The sequence below is a fragment of the Periplaneta americana genome, chromosome 14 (assembly GCF_040183065.1).
Source record: "Periplaneta americana isolate PAMFEO1 chromosome 14, P.americana_PAMFEO1_priV1, whole genome shotgun sequence".
Classification (NCBI taxonomy): domain Eukaryota; kingdom Metazoa; phylum Arthropoda; class Insecta; order Blattodea; family Blattidae; genus Periplaneta; species Periplaneta americana.
In genome coordinates this window covers 157,504,701-157,520,865 of record NC_091130.1, presented here as the reverse complement: position 1 = coordinate 157,520,865, position 16,165 = coordinate 157,504,701, and the positions used below count along the sequence as shown (strand labels likewise).

Genomic DNA, 16,165 nt, shown 5'->3' with positions numbered 1-16,165 from the left:
CTCTTTATACTATCAGCATTTTCGTACTTAAAAAGTGAAGTTTAGCTCTTTATACTATCTGCATTTTCATACTTAAAAAGTGAAGTTTAGCTCTTTATACTATCTGCATTTTCATACTTAAAAAGTGAAGTTTAGCTCTTTATACTATCTGCATTTTCATACTTAAAAAAGTGAAGTTTAGCTCTTTATACTATCTGCATTTTCATACTTAAAAAGTGAAGTTTAGCTCTTTATACTATCTGCATTTTCATACTCAAAAGTGAAGTTTAGCTCTTTATACTATCTGCATTTTCATACTTAAAAAGTGAAGTTTAGCTCTTTATACTATCAGCATTTTCGTACTTAAAAAGTGAAGTTTAGCTCTTTATACTATCTGCATTTTCATACTTAAAAAGTGAAGTTTAGCTCTTTATACTATCTGCATTTTCATACTTAAAAAGTGAAGTTTAGCTCTTTATACTATCTGCATTTTCATACTTAAAAAATGAAGTTTAGCTCTTTATACTATCTGCATTTTCATACTTAAAAAGTGAAGTTTAGCTCTTTATACTATCTGCATTTTCATACTTAAAAAGTGAAGTTTAGCTCTTTATACTATCTGCATTTTCGTACTTAAAAAGTGAAGTTTAGCTCTTTATACTATCTGCATTTTCGTACTTAAAAAGTGAAGTTTAGCTCTTTATACCATCTGCATTTTCATACTTAAAAAGTGAAGTTTAGCTCTTTATACTATCTGCATTTTCATACTTAAAAAGTGAAGTTTAGCTCTTTATACTATCTGCATTTTCATACTTAAAAAGTGAAGTTTAGCTCTTTATACTATCTGCATTTTCATACTTAAAAAGTGAAGTTTAGCTCTTTATACTATCTGCATTTTCATACTTAAAAAGTGAAGTTTAGCTCTTTATACTATCTGCATTTTCATACTTAAAAAGTGAAGTTTAGCTGTTTATACTATCTGCATTTTCTTACTTAAAAAGTGAAGTTTAGCTCTTTATACTATCTGCATTTTCATACTCAAAAGTGAAGTTTAGTTCTCCATGCTCTCATTTATATGGAAGTTATTTCATGAGAAAGAAACGATTAGCAATATTTGCTCTACAATAATTGGAACTCATAAACCGCAGAGAAGTAAACAAGGGGTGCACAACGTGATAGAAACACCGCCCGTGCCTAAGGCTAACGCTTTCAACGTCACAAAACACGATGTTGTGTATTGGCAGAGAACAAAGCGATGGGCAGCGCTAAATCCCATTTCCTATAGTGCAAACATGGACGGAACCATTTTAATTACACGGAAAAAGTCCTGTAATGAGATATTGCAGACAGGCACAGACTCATAAGTCTCGTAGATTGCTTCCATAATTTTCTTCGTGCTCCTAGATTCCAGATCGACCTTTCAACTTTGAATCCAGTATCCATAGTGTGGCATTTACTGCACACGTCATGATTTCTAATGAAATGCATACACGCTACTCATTTCGCGTAAGTAAATGACAATTCAATTTCTTTAAATTCCTTCACAATTTTGCTTACGTCACATAATAAATATCGTGGCTAACGAGAAAGACAGGCTACGGCGTGACGTCACATTCTTAGTTGTAACATGGTCAATATTTTAACAAGTTTATATACAGGGTGGCAGTGAAATAACCCTGCAGATTTTCAGAGCGAATAGCTAATAATAATAATAATAATAATAATAATAATAATAATAATAATAATAATAATAATAGTCTAATAATAATAATAATAATATAACCTTTGAGGAGGCCGAGACGTAGATGGGGGAATAATATTAAAATGGATTTGAGGGAGGTGGGCTATGATGATAGAGACTGGATTAGTCTTGCAAAGGATAGGAACCGATGGCGGGTTTATGTGAGGGCGGCAATGAACCTCTGGGTTCCTTAAAAGCCATTTGTAAGTAATTAATAATAATAATAATAATAATAATAATAGTATAAGCTTTGAGGAGGCCGAGACGTAGATAGGAGGGTAATATTAAAATGGATTTGAGGGAGGTGGGATATGATGATAGAGAATGGATTAATCTTGCCCAGGATAGGGACGAATGGCGGGCTTATGTGAGGGCGGCAATGAAGCTGCGGGTTCCTTAAAAGCCATTTGTAAGTAAGTAATTAATAATAATAATAATAATAAGTTCATAAGATTTAAATATAGTAAATTTAAGAACTAAACAATAGCGAGGTTTGTTGGAAAAAATAAAACAATTATTTGTAACCCTTAAATATTGGATAACATTTTAATTCATGCTACAATTTTATAATTGTAATATAACAGTGTAACGTAAAAGAAATTGGTAAGAAAATACTGTAATAGATTTAAGGTAGTAAATTACAAAATAATACACAACAAAATATAATATTAAGATCACTGAGTTAATTGTTTTCTTTGCAGTCCGTCACGGTTTAAGAAATACCAGTGAGAGACAGAGCACAGTACCTATGAAGAATCTTTTATTTTGCATTTATTGGCGGTGAATCTAACCTAAAAATTAATTCTTTTAAGTAATATAAGAGTCTAATATGAAACCATATCACAGTCTACTATATATAGTCACGAAGCTCAATACGTAGGAATATGCATCTACAATAGTTGCTAACCACTAGGATCGCTACTATCGCCTAATCACAGACAATGCGAAATAGTACCTGCATATTGTATTGTTCCTAGTACCCTCATAAACTCAAGCTTCGTGACTGTATAAACTAGACTGTGACCATAATTCTGGTCCTAATATAAAATAGTGCGTCATTTTTGGACCCTATATTTTAAACTAATTTTCGTTTATAACCATAGAATCAACAAATAAAATTTCATATTTATAACTGATTACATTTTAACATAACAAATACATTAAAATTTTTTCACTACAGATTTTAATTTTCTACGTCAAATTTTTATTATAATATAAAGGAGGTCTGTGGATATAGAGGGAAAAATTGGATCGGTGTCGGTTAGAGTTCCCGGGTAGCTCAGTGGTAGAGCGTTGGTATGTTAAACCAAAGGTCCCGGGTTCGATACCCGGCTCCGGAACAATTTTTCCCTCGAAATTATTCAAAATAAAGGATGTTTGTTAGTCTAGGCCTTTGTTTGTTTTTTCATTAGGTTTATAACATTTTAACAAAATTAATATATCATCATTATCATCATGTAGCGTCAGGGAGTTGGCCTTCAGATTGGCCTGTTTCGGTCTCATATTATGATAAGTTTCTTCACTGGTCTTCCAAGATCTCCTGTTCCCACCGGAGTGTAATGTTTTCATTGAAATTAATATATTCTGTGTGTGTTTTATGATGTAACGCTAACATTTTACCTCTGACTGAGGTTCTGGCTGATATCAGGGACTGGAATGCTTTATCTGCAGACTTACTAAAGGCTTTACCAACAACCAAAAATGTATTTAAAAATACGCTTAAGGACTTTACTAATAGACGGTAATTATACACAGTATTTAAAGGATGTAATTGATGTTTTGTTATTGAAGTGTTGTATCAGTGAAGAAGTGTGTTGTGTAAGTGAAGTGTATTGTGTCAGTGAAGTGTGTTGTGTAAGTGAAACGTGTTCCTGTCAGTGAAGCTTTATAGTTTATAGTGGCAGTGCAAAGATTTGAACAGTGAAATGTTTTTGAAGTGTTAGTGAACTCAGGATACAACCAGTGAAATGTGTCGTAGTTCCAGTGCAGTGAGTGAGTTGACAGCGAAATGAGTGTAGTGTTGAAAGGTACTTATGCAGATATGAACATATCATACTCGTGGGTTTTAGTTCGAACTTAGGTTTAAGAGACAAATTAGATTTACTTTAAATGTTATTTTAAGTGATCGTGCTTCATTTAACTTAGGATGTTCCCTGTTGTTATTATTATTATTATTATTATTATTATTATTATTATTATTATAAATTATTGTTAGTATTAATTATTAGTACTTACTTACTTATTACTGGCTTTAAGGAACCCGCAGGTTCATTCCCGCCCTCACATAAGCCCGCCATTGGTCCCTATTCTGAGCAAGATTAATCCATTCTCTATCATCATATCCCACCTCACTCAAATCCATTTTAATATTATCCTCCCATCTACATCTCGGCCTTCCCAAAGGTCTTTTTCCCTCTGGCCTCCTAACTAACACTCTATATGCATTTCTGGATTCGCCCATACGTGCTACATGCCCTGCCCATCTCAAACGTCTGGATTTAATGTTCCTAATTATGTCAGGTGAAGAATACAATGCGTGCAGTTCTGCGTTGTGTAACTTTCTCCATTCTCCTGTAACTTCATCCCGCTTAGCCCCAAATATTTTCCTAAGCACCTTATTCTCAAACACCCTTAACCTATGTTCCTCTCTCATAGTGAGAGTCCAAGTTTCACAACCATACAGAACAACCAGTAATATAACTGTTTTATAAATTCTAACTTTCATATTTTTTGACAGCAGACTAGATGATAAAAGCTTCTCAACCGAATAATAACAGGCATTTCCCATATTTATTCTGCGTTTAATTTCCTCCCGAGTGTCATTTATATTTGTTAGTGTTGCTCCAAGATATTTGAATATTTCCACCTCTTCGAAGGATAAATCTCCAATTTTTATATTTCCATTTCGTACAATATTCTGGTCACGAGACATAATCATATAATTTGTCTTTTCGGGATTTACTTCCAAACCGATCGCTTTACTTGCTTCAAGTAAAATTTCCGTATTTTCCCTAATCGTTTGTGGATTTTCTCCTAACATATTCATGTCATCCGCATAGACAAGCAGCTGATGTAACCCGTTCAATTCCAAACCCTCTCTGTTATCCTGGACTTTCCTAATGGCATACTCTAGAGCAAAGTTAAAAAGTAAAGGTGATAGTGCATCTCCCTGCTTTAGTCCACAGTGAATTGGAAAAGCATCTGATAGAAACTGACCTATACGGACTCTGCTGTACGTTTCACTGAGACACAGAATAATACACAATAAAATATGATATTAAGATCCCTGCGTTAATTGTTTTCTTTGCAGTCCGTCACGGTTTAAGAAATACCAGTGAGAGGCAGAGAACAGTACCTATGAAGAATCTTTTATATTGATGTCATTGGCGGTGAATCTAACCTAAAAATTAATTCTTTTAAGTAATATCAGAGTCTAATATGAAACCATATCACAGTCTAGTATAGTTGCTAACCACTAGGATCGCTTCTATCGCCTCATCACAGACAATGCGAAATGGTACCTGCACAGTCTATTGTTCCTAATTCCCTCATCAACTCAAGCTTCGTGACTGTATATACTAGACCAGCGATCGTCAGCACAGAGCACTCTGTGGCTAGCGTCTATTACCCGCGGAGAACAGTGTACTATGGTGCACTCGTAGCTGCTAGCGGGTATGCTCTCTAACTCTTCCTGCTGCACGACGGTCCACACGAGACGGCTCCGCTTACCCTTTGCACATTACAGCGAGTGTTGATGGCCACTGTACTAGACTGTGACCATATTCTGATCCTAATATCAAATAGCGCGTCATTTTTGGACCGTCTAATTTAAACTAATTTTTGTTTATTAACATAGAATCAACAAATAAAATTTCATATTTATGACTGATTACATTTTAACATAACAAAAACGTTAAAATTTTTTCACTACAGGTTTTAATTTTTACGTCAAATTTGTATTGTAATGTAAAGGATGCTTGTTAGTCTAGGCCTTTGCAAATCTAGTCTTTCAGGTAAAGCTCCCTGTAACGCAGATTTGAATAATTTCAAGGGAAAAATTGTTCCGGGGCCGGGTATCGATCCCGTGACCACGGTGTCGAGTAGAGGTCCCGGGTAGCTCAGTTGGTAAGAGCGCTGGTACGTTCAACCAGATGTCTAGGTCTTTGATTATTTTTTTCATCAGGTCTGTAATTTTTTTAACAAAATTAATATATCATCATTATCATCATCATCACCTTCATGTAACTTCCAAGGAATTGGCCTACAGATTGGCCCGTTTCGGTCTCATATGAGACCAAGAATTTTCTTCTGTGGTCTTCCAAGGTTTCTTGTTTCTTTACGTACAAATTGGTGGTTTTATTTCTGTGGAATCAAACTTTGACAAAATGGGAACTTACTTTTGAGTAACCTTACATATATTAAAATCGCTGTTAACCACGTTTATTTACAATCCTTCATTCCGCTCTGTCGTTTCGTAGATATATCGGAAACCCTGTAGCAGAAAATGTTCATTGAAATGCGCCACAATATGGCGCTACTCGACCATTGAGTTTAACAACATGAATGGCTGATGGCAGTCTTGAAAGCCTCGGAAGCTGTGCTTGATGGCGTATTATGATGGTATTCGAAATCAATAGCCTGCATATCAACATGCATAAAAGTTTACGATGAGCGCCATGTTGGCACACCACCAACGCTGCCCATTATAGAACGTCTCGACTTAAATCTCACAGAAATTGCTCGCTAGTGGGATCCCTTTACGCTTCTTAAGCATTCAACAACTTTCGAAGTGCCAAGCAAATATCGTGGAGAATGACTGCATGACACGGTGCATACTTGCACTTACATAATTTCCCCGTTGTGTAAGGTAAAGACTTGAAAAAGCTGCACTAAAAATTTCAGTCTGGCCTTAGTGATATCTTAGTGAAATAAGAGACTATCATCCGACCGGGTATCATAGTATTATAGGGCAATACGATGGGAAAATGAAAGAGTTGGTTGCTAGGAAACTACAGGCTGAAAAAAAAGATTGCTATATCACTACGAGGCAGTTCCCTTATCGTTGGAGCTACGAGTACAACAAACGCGTTCTTTGTCAACACTAGAGTAAGAAAGCTACTGGGTGTGCAAATTACCTCCCATTATCGCTGAGCAGGATTCCACACGCTGATTACGAAAACAGTATCGGTTATTATACAATGGACAAATTAAGAGCATGAATGAAAACTATTACTAGATAGGAGTTATAATAAAAGAGTAATATGCGTTACAAGAGCGGTATGTTGACGTTTTCATGTTCGAGGAAAAGATTGAAAAAGCGAAACGTAGTTGAGCTTTTTTAATTTCCGAGAACATGAAAACAAACATACCGCTCGTGTATCGTACATTATTTTGAGCGAAGATCGTTTATTACATACCTGAAAGAGGAATTTCTAATTAGTTGCAATGAAATCTCCACCTTGGTTTCTGTTCAATGACGGCAACTTTGAAAAACAAATATATCTATCTTCAACATTGTTTCTATAAAATGTTTTCTGTGTTTACTATACTCCAGCAGGCCGTAATATACGTCTGTCTTTTTTTTTTCCCCAGTCTATGATGAGTCTGGAATCTTGTTGATTTTTTCATGGCTTCCTTAATGTTACTTGCATTACAAATGCAGTAACTTTTGTGGTGTTGTAGAGTTTACTTAAGTTTTGCAAATATTTAAAAACAATAATCAGTGCAATTGCAGTGGTAAGTTTCCAATTTATAATTATTACTATATTGAACGTCTTTAAAAATAATATGTTAAAAGCCTAAAGCAGTAAAATGAATATGACGCTTAAGCGGTAAGAATAGGGAAATTGTTATGTGTGTTATGTTGGGAATACTGAATGTGGTATTTCACACTTACCGCGTATTGGTTCTGTGCGGAAAACAAGCAAATACCCACGATCTCACACAAACGTTATTTACTTACAAAAAAAAAAAAAAAAGAATTCCAGTGAATTAATGGAAAGGAAACGTACATTCGTACTTTTCCAACAGGATTATGCGTCAGCACATACAGCCGATTATTCAATGGAAGAGCTTCATACAGTGTTGGAGGATCGAGATTTTACAGGTAATATCACAAGAGTCCTCACTTGTTGAAAATATTCGCCAGCACGCATTTCGCGAACAAAAATAAATAATAAATAAAAACAATATATGCAATAATTACATTACTCCTATTAATAAATAATTAATAGAATATTTAAGTTACTAAATTCCTATTATTTATAGGTCTACTATGGCCTTGGCCTCCTGCAATATGAAATTCATACGTAAACATTTGACAGTAGCTGTAGAAATTATGATCAGTGAAACAGCAAAATTAAACAAATTTTTTATGTTATAACATTTTATTTTGAACTAGGTACTTTCAAATAGTGAATTATCCAAAAGATGATATTTCAATGAAACTATTCGGGGAATATATTAATCAATAATATAAACATATATTTAATTGATCGCACAGCCATCACGCAATATCATGACCTACTGTATTCTTGGAAACTATGAAAATATTTAACATCTGAACATCAGGTGTTCAATGAAAGTGTTCAGTGCTGCGAAACGTTGTGGAAATAAATAAGCGCAGTGTGAGTGTTCGAAGCGTCTCTTTCTAGTGTTAAAACTGGTTAAGATTTGTTTAAGAGACAGACAACAGCAAAGCAGACGAGACTGACGACAGTAACTGCCTTCCTGCCGTCAGGTTTGGGTTCCGGTGCAAGGGCAAGGGAAAAGGGAAGGGAAGTAATGGGAAGGGAAGGGTAAAGGGAAAGGGAAGGGATGGGACGGGAAGTGGAAAAGGAAAAGAAAAGGAAAAGGGAAGGAATGGGAAGGGAAGGGAAGGATAAAGGGAAAGTCAAGGGATGGGATGGGAAGTGGAAAAGGAAAGGAAAAGGGAAGAAATGGGAAGGAATGAGAAGGGGAAAGGGAATGGAAAAGGAAATCGGAAGGGAAGGATAAGGGAAAGGAAAGGGATGAAAAGGGAAGTGGAAAGGAAAAGGAAAAGGAAAAGAGACGGAATGGAAAGGGAAGGATAAGGGAAAGGGAAGGGATGGGAGGGGAAGTGATGGGAAGAGAATGGAAAAGGAAATGAGAAGGGAAGGATAAGGGAAAGGGAAGGACGAAAAGGGAACTCGAAAGGGAAAAGGAAAGGAAAGAAATGGGTAGGGATGGGAAGGGGAAAGAGAAAGGAAAGGGATGGGACGGGACGGGAAGTGGAAAAGGAAAGGAAAAGGGAAGAAATGGAAAGAGATGCGAAGGGAAGGATAAAGGGAAAGGAAAGGAATGGGACGGAAAGTGGAAAAGGAAAGGAAAAGGGAAGAAATGGGAAGGGTTGGGAAGGGTAAAGAGAAAGGAAAGGGATGGGACGGGAAGTGGAAAAGGAAAAGAAAAGGAAAAGGGAAGGGATGGGAAGGGAAAAGGGAATGGAAATGGGAAGGGAAGGATAAAGGGAAAGGGAAGGGATGGGACGGGAAGTGTAAAAGGAAAAAGAAAAGAAAAGGAAAAGGGAACGAATGGGAAGGGATGGGAAGGGGAAAGGGAATGGAAAAGGAAATGGGAAGGGAAAGATAAAGGGAAAGGGAAGGAATGGAAAGGAAAGAATAAAGGGAAAGGGAAGGGATGGGAGAGGAGAGGAAGTGGAAAAGGAAAGGAAAAGGGACGAAATGGGAAGGGATGGAAAGAGGAAAGGGAATGGAAAAGGAAATGGGAAGGAATGAAAAGGGAAGAGGAAAGGAAAAGGAAATGGGAAGGAATGGGAAGGGAAAAGGGTGGTTATCAAGGTTTAGTCATGTCCATCTTGACAATCGTCTAATATAAATACATGTTCAAAGTTCTAAAAACAAAAAATTGCTATAGTAAACTCCTGTTAAACGTGCATTTATATATAAATTTGTTCAATGTTGGCCGCGTTATGACTAAGAATGTGACGTCACGCCTAGCCTGTCTTTCTCGTTAGCCACGATACCTACATTGTGACGTAACAAACGTGTGCCATTTTGCAGTAGCTGCTACCACTGCTGCCAGTGAGCCAACGTCTGAAAATCCCTGCCATAGAGTAAACATTTGCATACACAATGCCGTCCATAGAAAGGATGGCACTTCAAATTAGCTGACACCATCAAGCAGTTGACTCAAACCCTGGGCGAGCATGAATATGAAACCAAAATACATAATACTGCAGAGTTCAGGGAAATTACGAATGATGCATATTCACAGTGCTGATGACTCCAGTAAGGGCTGCGAGAACAAAGGTAAATTCCACGCCGTGCATCTGAAACCACTGCTGCTGCGAGTTCGAAGGACATGGCTTCGAAGTGCTTCAAAGACACATCGCTGAGTTAGTACACACCGCGCCGTATGTTCAATTAAACCAGCTACAGTTTGGCGTTTGCAACTCGAAATTTGAAATCGTTATTGAATGTTTACTATCCAATCAAAACGCTCCATACCACGATGGTGCTGCAGTGTAAGTATTAACAATTTAAATTGTTAATTCGATGTTGTTCGGGTAAAGGGGGTTGTCTTTTTTTTTTTTTTTTTGCAAATGGAGTTTTGTTCCCTAAGGAAATACAGAAGTTAAATTCTATAAGTGGAACTCCAAAAAAACAAAAGAATACCAGCATTTGATGCATTCTATTTTCGTAGAAAATTATTTGCAATAAAGGTTCAATGTCTAATTTTCATTTAATTCAAAACTCATTTTTATGACTTACCACCCTTTACCCAAACACCATCGAAATATAGTTTCATAGAACTTGACATTTAAATAATTTAATTTAGTAATACAGGGACATCATTTTATTTTTACTAACATTTTTAATATTAACCTGGCTATACCTTTAGAGAACCGGAAAACCCGTTCGCTACCCTCTTCCACAACTGGAGTTCGATGATACTGGCGTAAAACACAAACACATCACTTTACTAGGTATAGGAGGGAAGAAAAGTACTTCATCCATTTACGTAAACTAGGAAATATCGCGATTTTGAGTTCGATAATTTTCATTGGGTTTTTGTTTAATCAAAATACAGTATAGTATTAACAATGAGTGTTTTTACTCACGAACTCAGCTGTCCATGTGGACGTATTCATTATGCAGTGTATATTATACTGTCTACAGCACATTAGCGTACAATATAGAGAAAGAAGTTAAATTGAAAAATAATCATAATATGGATATTTAAACACATTTTTTAAAATGGTGGCCGTTCATTTCGATACAGGCTTCAGTTCTAATGTGCATATTATCGCACTATAGACTATTGTACGTAATTCCAATTACCAGTTTCGTCCTTCGTACCAATAACTCATGTTGAAATAATTCTGTACCTACTCTATAAAAGAGTACCTTACGTACTGTAAATTCAATCTTCACTTCTGCCCGACCCGCACAGATAAAATTACTCAGACATGCTATCTACTGTCCGTCCAAGTGGTTATGCCGCAGGATCGTAGAAAGGAGGGAAATCACGTGACAGTTAATTACTTAACGAGGCCCTTTTATTTAAGTTATTTTAAACGCTTGTATAATATTACGTAGACGTCCAATTCCTAACAGAAATTAATGTTTTCAGAAAAGAGCTAAGACAGCCCAGCTTTTACAGAGGGGCGAGCAGAAGCAGGTGGGGGAAATCGGGATGCGACGTAGGCAAACGGACAGTACCTGTGCGAAAATATGATTCAATATTGAAAGTTCTTTCGTCACTGGAAAACGCGAACATATTTCTGGAACGTACTATACTCAGTAACTCAGTGCTGTTCACTATAAGCGGCCTTGATTCTGTCTGGAAAACAGTTGAAACTTCATTAGTAGAAGGGGTGGGAGTGAAGTACATTCAAAAACTCAGGTACAATAAAAATTGAAGTAAAAATAAAATGATGTCCCTGTATACACCGTGTTCCGCTTATAAGTATAATAAAAGAAATAGTTATAATTTCATAACAATGCATGCAAATGGGTTAAGATTGGTACCATTGTAAAGAGGAAATTGGGAAGTTTTAATCCATTGTTGTTACTTATTTTTAGAAGACTCACGCATGCGCAGATCATTAAATAAGAGAATTCGTATCGTATCTTTAGTCAGTCAGCATGTGGACGCCACAGCAGAAAGCCTTTTGTGTGCTGTCATTAGCAGAACATAGATCCATAATTCGTGTACAGCGCTTGTTTCGCCGTCAGTACAATCTTAGACCGAGGGAAGCTGTACCGACGTACGTCTCAATAATGAAATGGGATAGGCAGCTCAGAGAAACAGGAAGTTTGTTGTCTAATGCAGGTAAACATTCCAAGCGTAAAGTGTCTGACGAAAATGTCGAACGCATTCGCGAGGCATTTCAGAGAAGCCCGCGGAAATCCATTCGACAGGCTAGTGTGCAGTTGAACATCCCACCAACAACAGTGCATACAGTGCTCCATAAAAGATTGCGTTTGTGAGCGTACAAGCTGCAACTTCATCAGATGATTACGCCGAATGATAAACTGGAACGAAAACGCTTTGCAGAAACAATGTTGGATAAAGTGGACGATGACGACACATTTCTAACTCGAGTCTGTTTCTCAGATGAGGCAACCTTCCACGTCAGTGGAAAAGTAAACCGACACAATTGTCGCATCTGGGGGTCGGAAAATCCAAGTGTCGTAATTGAACACCAACGGGATTCCCCTAAATGGAATGTTTGGTGTGGGATCATGCGTGACAGAATCATTGGTCCCTATTTCTTTGCTGAAAAGACAGTCACTGCAAACACGTACCTGGATATGTTGCAACTGTATGCTGTGCCACAACTCCCAGATGGAGCAATTTTCCAGCAAGATGGGGCTCCATCACACTTTGCCAACATGGTTCGCACATTCTTAGACGAACAATTCCCTGCAAGATGGATCGGAAGAGGATCACCGTACATCACATGGCCTGCCAGATCACCAGATCTAACACCACCTGATTTTTTCCTGTGGGGGTTTGTTAAGGACCAGGTCTACAGGGCGCCAGTACGTGATTTGTACAATTGCAGTTCTGTTTTAATTGTAAATGTCTCTCTTTCAAGGAAGATGTCATTTATATTTATTAGTTTCAGTCATGTATTGCCACTACAGGGAATTAAAAACCTCAGTTTTGCAGTGTGGAGTAGTAGAAACTCGATGTGATCACTGGGAGAGCTGTGGTCCCACACAACCCGCCCTAAATAGGTTCCTTACTTATATAGGAAAATCGTCGTACTTGAAGAAGGCGGCCATATTCCGTCGTTGTGACGTTATTTTAGGTGGAGTGGCAGAATTATTGCAGTGTAGCCAACTGTGGTAACCATTCATATTATCTTACACACCTAACCTAACCTAACGTGCTACACACCTATTGTAATATCCCTAACGTTTAGCACACCTGTTGTAAAATTCCGCACAGTTTCATTTCATTTGCCGATATTGGCATCCCTGCTACGCCTATAGGCTGGAACTCAAGAGTCATCTCGTGGAAGTGAAGTGAAACTGCGACTGTTAATTACGATTCTGAAGTTGTTTCTGTGTTATCTGCAAGAATTATTGTGTCGTTGTAGTGATAATTGCATTTATATTGTACAATAAAAATTGAACTGTGTCGTGGCTGAGATAAAAGTGTTCTAAATTGATTTCCAGCGCCACAATCCCAGTGATAAACGTGTGAATATTCGTTAGGAGTCCGTTGGAATTGGCCGTTGGGGACCGAAACTTGACCGTTACTGTTGCTCCCAGATATTTGAATTTTTCCACTTCTTCAAAGGATAAATTTCCAGTTTTTATATTTCCATTTCGTACTATGTTCTGGTCACGAGACATAATCGTATACTTTGTCTTTTCAGGTACGTGAAGTTATTGATGATGATGATGATGATGATGACGACGACGACGACGATGATGGATATGATGATCATGGGCACTATATCACTGGGAATTACATAGAAATGGCGGAGTGATGACAGGAAAACAGAAGTACCGGTATCTCGAGGAACCTTCCCCAACATTCTCGTCGTCAGTACTTGATATTACCACAGTCTAGTATATACAGTCACGAAGCTCAATACTTACTAAATATGCAAACATAGACATTTCAAATATGCACCCATAGATAGTTGCTAGCCACCAGGATCGCTACTATCGCCTCATCACAGACTCTTTCCCTAGCACACGATAAAATGTATTGTACTTTTGATATCGTGTTCTTTTGAAAAATTAACACCTTCCTTCCACTATTGAAATACGAAATACATAAGGTTTAGATATTATTTTCATAAAGTATATGTTATATTTTATAAACTCACCTTCCTGCATCTTTCGGAAGAAGGATAATTCTGACCTCTTTTTCTTAGAATTTATAATGCAACAAACGTCTCCTTGTCCCATATTATTACTAAAATTATTGTATTTTAGCCATTTACAGTTATTACAACCGATAAAGAACATTTCACAGTTTACACAACTTTTCACAAAAAAGCGAAATACGGCACAGTCAATGCCTTTTCGATCTAGACCAGGCCGTAATGTATGTTCGGGTTTTCTATTTCAGTGTATGGAGCTCAGTGAATTATTATATTATAACTTTATTGCGTGTCATAGCTAAGTTTTATTTAATGTAATGTGTCCATAAGTTCCCTTTACTTCTTGTTGCATAATATGTTGCAGAAATAATTACAAAACTGTGTTATTTTAATGTGAAGAGAATTTTACATGTTAACATAATCTGTTCGCGTCAACATTTTAAGTTTAGAATGGAAGTTATTTTGAGGTTCAATAAAAACGAATTTATATTGTGATTTCAATTTAGCACATCAACCTTCCTTAATTGTAGACAGGAAATTTACCATACCACTCCTATGAAATTGTTACGATTATGTTACTTCGTCTCTTAGGTAGTAGATAAATACAATAATTCAGTACAGTATTAAAATACAGACAAACATAATGTGACGGATGTCATACATGACATTATGTTTAACTATAATGTATAATTGCGAATACAGAAATATAAGTTAAATATAGTAAACATAACCTATAATTTCCATATGACATAACATACATATGTAGTGACAGGACATTGGAGACCACTAAAATTAGACAGAAAGGGGCAACTGGTACAGTAAATATAACCTATAATTTCAACATATCTAAATATCCGTGCGGTGTAACTGAAAATTATTGAATCGTGCATAAATGAATGTACAATAATTTCGCAATATTTAATCGAAATAAAGGCAGGTAGGTCTATACACATACGAAGAACGTAATTTTCAAACCAAAAATAATGTTACACCTTAACTCGCAAGGAATTATGTCTGAAGTGTCCCCTAATCATTGTTTTAAATTTTTTTAAATCAATTACACTACATTTTATAATTAAAACTAGTGGCTTGTGCAGCAAATGCTGCTGCAAACTAAGTTCGTTAGACGTTCAAATAAAAATTTTTCAGATTTATTTTCAATGAACAATACTTGTCTTTTTGATAGTTATTTGCTTCCATAATGATGAAACATACTCCCTCTGAATGGATTTTTTTAGGACAAATACTTTTTCTTGAACTATCCAACTTCAGTTTTGAGTTTCAACGCGAAAACTAAGTATCAATGTCAGGACGACAGCAGTAGCTATTTCAGTTCATTGTGGATTGTAGGCAAAAATTAAAAAAAAAATGTCAGGTTTGTTAAGCTTTCGAACAATAGCATTTTCGTATAGCAGCTGCATGTAGAACTTGAAATGTAGAGCGTAAAATCATTTTATCCTACTAAGAGATCTTGCTGAAATGATCTGGAGACTACAAAATTTTCTAGGCCTCTTATTTTATCAGTAAGTAATACCTTTTGATCTTTCCTTAGGAACTGTAATTTTTGCGCTCTCTCGAGCCAATACTGAAGACAACGACACATATCAATATCTACACTACTCCGCCATTAAGTATATGAAAAAGACCCAACCCCGCTGGGTTAATAAGTATAAAAATATCTAATTTTTAATAACAATATTATTATCTTACTTAAGTTTTGTAGTTATATATAACAGGCACTCAGTAAATTATAGAAATGAATATCTAAATTAAGATATTCTCTACATTTACTTACATAACCACAAAACGTTTCACTTTCATGTCATCAATATAGCATCAATATTATGTACAATTAATGAAAAATAGATGCATCATGATATTAACTATAATAATATTTAATTTCTAATGGCAATAATGTCATCAAACCACCTCAAGTTTCGTAGATTTGAATATCCAATACACAGCTGCACTTAGAAAATTATACACTGCAGAATAAGTTTTTAATAACAAATTGAATTGAGCTCTAAATATGTCGGCAATCCTGCAGGTCATGGCCTTCGTGTAATAACCTATTGTTTATTGTAGTGTGTGTTTTGTTCTGAAATTGAATCAAGTCG

General features: G+C 36.2%; 1 protein-coding gene and 1 non-coding gene across 2 annotated transcripts in view; one reads left to right on the top strand and one right to left on the bottom strand.

Moving 5' to 3' along the window:
- Nucleotides 1-16,165, bottom strand: part of LOC138713919 (dipeptidase 1-like) — a 1,227,883-nt gene that overhangs the window by 768,839 nt on the left and 442,879 nt on the right. The gene's annotated exons all lie outside the window — the stretch shown is intronic.
- On the top strand, nucleotides 2,989-3,060 carry TRNAN-GUU (transfer RNA asparagine (anticodon GUU)). The gene has a single exon. It is a non-coding gene; the product is annotated as a tRNA-Asn (tRNA).